A 5,835-nucleotide genomic window follows, 5' to 3' on the forward strand; every position below is an offset into this window, starting at 1 on the left:
GGTCGAGGAGTAGTTGTTATCGGGGGTTAACTGCCTTTCTCAGAAGAAGCACATTTTTCCACCTTTGTCGGTTCAGGGATTCTAACCAACAACATTTCGCTTACTCTTACAGTTTTTGACAGTTGCGTCCACATGATTTCTGAGACTATGGCTCCTTTTCTCGAGACTCTACACCCAAAACCCGCAAAACACACAACACGCCAAACGTCACACATCTCTTGCAAAACCAAACACTTCATTCAAAACTATTTTAACTCTTCTCAAAAATTTTTTTTTTTTTTTGGGCATTAAAACTCTACACACGAACCATCAAATGTTTAGCTCTTATACACGCCAACTACACACGGACGTGACAAATGTAAAACACTCCTATCTTGTGTCTTTTGCATGTTCCGTGTGCAGTGGAGTCCACGGCAGCTTGTCATAGCACTCACACGTACATATATGCGCACAAACATATTCAGTATATACACATATACAGTATGTACACATATTCAGTATGTACACATATTCAGTATGTACACATATACAGTATGTACACATATACAGTATGTACACATATACAGTATATACACATATACAGTATGTACACATATACACATATACAGTATGTACACATATACAGTATATACACATATACAGTATATACACATATACACATATACAGTATGTACACATATTCAGTATGTACACATATACAGTATATACACATATACAGTATATACACATATTCAGTATGTACACATATTCAGTATGTACACATATACAGTATGTACACATATTCAGTATGTACACATATTCAGTATGTACACATATACAGTATGTACACATATTCAGTATGTACACATATACAGTATGTACACATATTCAGTATGTACACATATACAGTATGTACACATATTCAGTGTGTACACATATGCAGTATATACACATATTCAGTATGTACACATATTCAGTATGTACACATATACAGTATGTACACGTATTCAGTATGTACACATATTCAGTATGTACACATATACAGTATGTACACATATTCAGTGTGTACACATATACAGTATGTACACATATTCAGTATGTACACATATTCAGTGTGTACACATATACAGTATATACACATATACAGTATGTACACATATTCAGTGTGTACACATATACAGTATATACACATATTCAGTGTGTACACATATACAGTATGTACACATATACAGTATATACACATATACACATATACAGTATGTACACATATACAGTATGTACACATATACAGTATATACACATATACACATATACAGTATATACACATATACAGTATGTACACATATACAGTATATATCTACACAAAAATAGAAGGAGGGGAAAAAATATTCTCAACACATTGTATTTTTATCCAGATTTCAGAATAAATAGTAACAGACAAAACACACCCAGTAGAAGACAAATAGGCTTGTTACTATGAAGAAAAAAGTGCATCCTGTCTCCTATTTGGGTTTGGCCACAGAGCCTCAACAACATCACAAGCGATGTTCTCTCTGGCTAAACAGGGGGGGGGGAGTAGCGTCTGGAGTGGCGTATTCAGCCCTGGCACGCCCCCTTGTCTATGTCACCACAGGCCTCCTCCTGATCTTCGTCCCCCTCTGACTCTCACTCCTCTTCCTCTAACTCTCTCTCCTTTAATTGGCCTCCATTGTTGTCCAAACCAAGAAAGCCAACCTGAAGCCTATTTATAGTGCTAAAGCTCTGATTTCTAAGCGAAGAAATCAGCTATAAGTGTTTTCACACTGTCAGCACTGTGTCTAGGTCACAGGGTACATTTTGAATGGTAGTTGTTTTCCCAAAACGAAACACAAGATCTGTTACTTTTGAATGATGCGTCTAATGTAGAGAACAGTGTTTAGGAAGACGTGTGTTTTACAATTTGCAAACTGAGTGTAAAGCAGATAAATGTGCTTGTAGTTTTGCAGACTTGGTGTGAAGATGAGGCACATGAGTTAATGGTTTCACTGAGAGTTCCTCAACTACCACATTTAGTGTGTAAGAGATGGTAGAAAACTGTAACCTCTAGGCTACCATCAGTGCAGGAAGTAAAATTAAATTCCAATTCTATAATTGAAAAATATATATATTTAATTTCAATGACATCAAAACAAAGCAAAGAGTAGCTATTTCTTTCCAAAGTTTACTTCTTTTTTTATATATATATAAAAATAAATATGGGATGTGGTCAATTCGAATTGAATACGTCATGCATTTCTATCTGAACATTGGCCAACATTGTGTCCTGCTGAACGTGGTGCTGATTTCCAACAGCCCATTCATTCACAGCCGATACAGATACTGTACCTATCGGCGTTTTGTCTGGTGGTACATGTGAGTCGTCATTCACAGCCGATACAGATACTGTACCTATCGGCGTTTTGTCTGGTGGTACATGTGAGTCGTCATTCACAGCCGATACAGATACTGTACCTATCTGCGTTTTGTCTGGTGGTACATGTGATTCGTCATTCACAGCCGATACAGATACTGTACCTATCGGCGTTTTGTCTGGTGGTACATGTGAGTCGTCCCATATAAAACGGTTCCCTGACAGGTTTGAAGAATACACATCTCCCCTCGGTCTTTTGGTCAGAGGACTCCTCCAGCTGTAGAAAAACAATGTAGAGTTGACAGCCCAGCGCTGATTACATCAATGGCTGACAGGGGAATTCTAGGACAGACAGTATTTTGACCCTTGACCAGATCAAACCTGACCAACCTGAAGTGGGACTGGTGCCTGGCCACATTCTGCCTCAGCCTTCTGCTCCTGATATGGGAGGGGGTTCCCACCACACTACTGAACAACAGATCCACCAGGTCATGTAAGTAGCCTGTGAATTAAATCAAATATAATCACTCAATAAACATATAGCGGATATTATATATATATATATATATATATATGTTTAGTGATGATACTAATAGAGGGACTGTAAGTACAGAATAGAGTCAGACCAGTGATGCTGAAGGTGGTATTACTATGCAACCAGCCGTGTAACGTTACTGAATGCTTGTATTATGTAAGACTGGTACTCGGTGCTAGACATGTACCATCCTTCATTCATTTATGCCCTAGAAAATACACAATAGACTTTTTTGAGAACAGGCATGTTGTTTGTAGCACTAGTAGGAGACGAAGACCCTGAATGTTAGCTAGTTTTAAACTATATAGCTAGTTTTAACCTAACCCTTGATCATGACTCCCACTTCCATTAAAGGCAGACTGCCGACAGGTCCTGAGTTACCGACTGCTAACCCAAACAATATACCTGTTTTCATAAAAGTAGCTAGCTACCTAAATTTGCAAATCTGGGTTAGTTATCATTATCTTTGTCCGAGTTTAAATTACTTGGCTAACTAGCTAAACTTTCGTTTTCGTAATGGGTCCCCAAACGACTCTCCTTCGCCTTCACACGATGTGAATGCAATGCTTACAATATCGACGACAAGCTGGCTGACGTTGGGTCCTGTCAAAACGGGTCGCCAGGTGTAACGTTAGGCATGCAACTCTTCCTCTCTGTGACATTCCACATTAGGGAGAGGCTAATCTATTTGGCTAGTTACATCACGGGTATCATAGCCACACACCAGTCACAGCTTGTTGGAAATAATCTTGACATCTTGCACAATATTGTTGAATGCATTAGAAATCTGCACCAGCTATAGGCAAGTCGATTTTCACTTCTATGCCGAGAAAGTGTGCATGCATTGCCCACAACAGGAGGAAGCTGGGGGCGGACACCACCTTGTTGTCTCTGGGCAAATGGACATCATTGGTAAAAGTGGGCTTGTAAGTCATTCATAACTATCCCATCCCTACCCGTTATGACGCAGTCACTTCCAAATATTGTTTTGGAAGATACTGGCTTTATGACCAAAATGATCCTATTTACACTTCGTGGTTCATTTTGATACTAGAATCAATGTTTCTGACTCATATCGATGCCACATAGGCCCTTTATAAGTGTATAAGTTGGTTCTAGGAGACAGTTCAACTTTAAAACTGCAACATGTTCTGTCATTCTCATGGCAAAATGTGAGGAATATCATTAGGTGAGCTATTAAACAGCTATTTTTTCCGCTATGCTCCATGGACATTTTTTTTTGAATTTCAGGAAATTAGCTTTAAAACTGCAAAATGTTCTCTCAGACAAAATGAGTAAAACATTTTTAGGGGGGTTGGGGGACCTTCCACGTATACTGTATTCTCAAAATATCCCTCCATATACCATAATAAATCTGGAAAAAACTGTAAAAATATAAAAAATAAAATAATGTTTAAAAAAAACATGGGGGAATACGCCCATCTACTGTTTGTCTCCCCCCCACCACAATTATGCCCTTGCACTGTACACATATCTCACTGTCAACTGCATTTATTTTTAGCAAACTTAACATGTAAATATTTGTATGAACATAAGATTCAACAACTGAGACATAAACTGAATATGTTCCACAGACATGTGAGTAACAGAAATGGAATAATGTGTCCCTGAACAAGGGGGGGGGGGGATCAAAAGTAACAGTCAGTATCTGGTGTGGCTTCCAGCTGCATTAAGTACTGCAGTGCATCTCCTCATAATGGATTGCACCAGATTTGCCAGTTCTTGCTGTGAGATGTTACCCCACTCTTCCACCAAGGCACCTGCAAGTTCCCGTACATTTCTGGGGGGAGTGGCCCTAGCCCTCACCCTCCAATCCAACAGGTCCCAGACGTGCTCAACGGGATTGAGATCCGGGCTCTTCGCTGGCCATGGCAGAACACTGACATTCCTGTCTTGCAGGAATCACGCACAGAACGAGCAGTATGGCTGGTGGCATTGTCATGCTGGAGGGTCATGTCAGGATGAGCCTGCAGGAAGGGTATCACATGAGGGAGGAGGATGTCTTCCCTGTAACGCACAGCATTGAGATTGCCTGCAATGGCAACAAGCTCAGTCCGATGATGCTGTAACACACTGCCCCAGACCATGGACCCTCCACCTCCAAATCGATCCCGCTCCAGAGTACAGGCCTCGGTGTAAGGCTCATTCCTTCGACGATATATGCGAATCCGACCATCACCCCTGGTGAGACAAAACCGCGACTTGTCAGAGAAGATAACCTTTTACCAGTCCTGTCTGGTCCAGCGACGGTGGGTTGTGCTCATAGGCAACGTTGTTGCCGGTGATGTCTGGTGAGGACCTGCCTTACAACAGGCCTACAAGCCCTCAGTCCAGCCTCTCTCAACCTATTGCGGACAGACTCAGCACTGATGGAGGGATTGTGCGTTCCTGGTGTAACTCGGGCAGTTGCCATCCTGAACCTGTCCCGCAGGTGTGATGTTCGGATGTACCGATCCTGTGCAGGTGTTGTTACACGTGGTCTGCCACGCGAGGACAATCAGCTGTCCGCCCTGTCTCCCTGTAGTGCTGTCGTAGGCGTCTCACAGTATGGACATTGCAATTTATTGCCCTGGCCACATCTGCAGTCCTCATGCCTCCTTGCAGCATGCCTAAGGCACGTTCACGCAGATGAGCATGGACCCTGGGCATCTTTCTTTTGGTGTTTTTTAGAGTCAGTAGAAAGGCCTCTTTAGTGTCCTAAGTTTTCATAACTGTGACCTTAATTGCCAACCTTCTGTAAGCTGTTAGTGTCTTAATGATCGTTCCACAGGTGCATGTTCATTAATTGTTTATGGTTCATTGAACAAGCATGGGATACAGTGTTTAAACCCTTTTACAATGAAGATCTGTGAAGTTATTTGGATTTTTACAAATTATCTTTGAAAGACAGGGTCCTGATAAAGGGACCTTT

The sequence above is a fragment of the Oncorhynchus tshawytscha genome, linkage group LG10 (assembly GCF_018296145.1).
Source record: "Oncorhynchus tshawytscha isolate Ot180627B linkage group LG10, Otsh_v2.0, whole genome shotgun sequence".
NCBI lineage: Eukaryota > Metazoa > Chordata > Actinopteri > Salmoniformes > Salmonidae > Oncorhynchus > Oncorhynchus tshawytscha.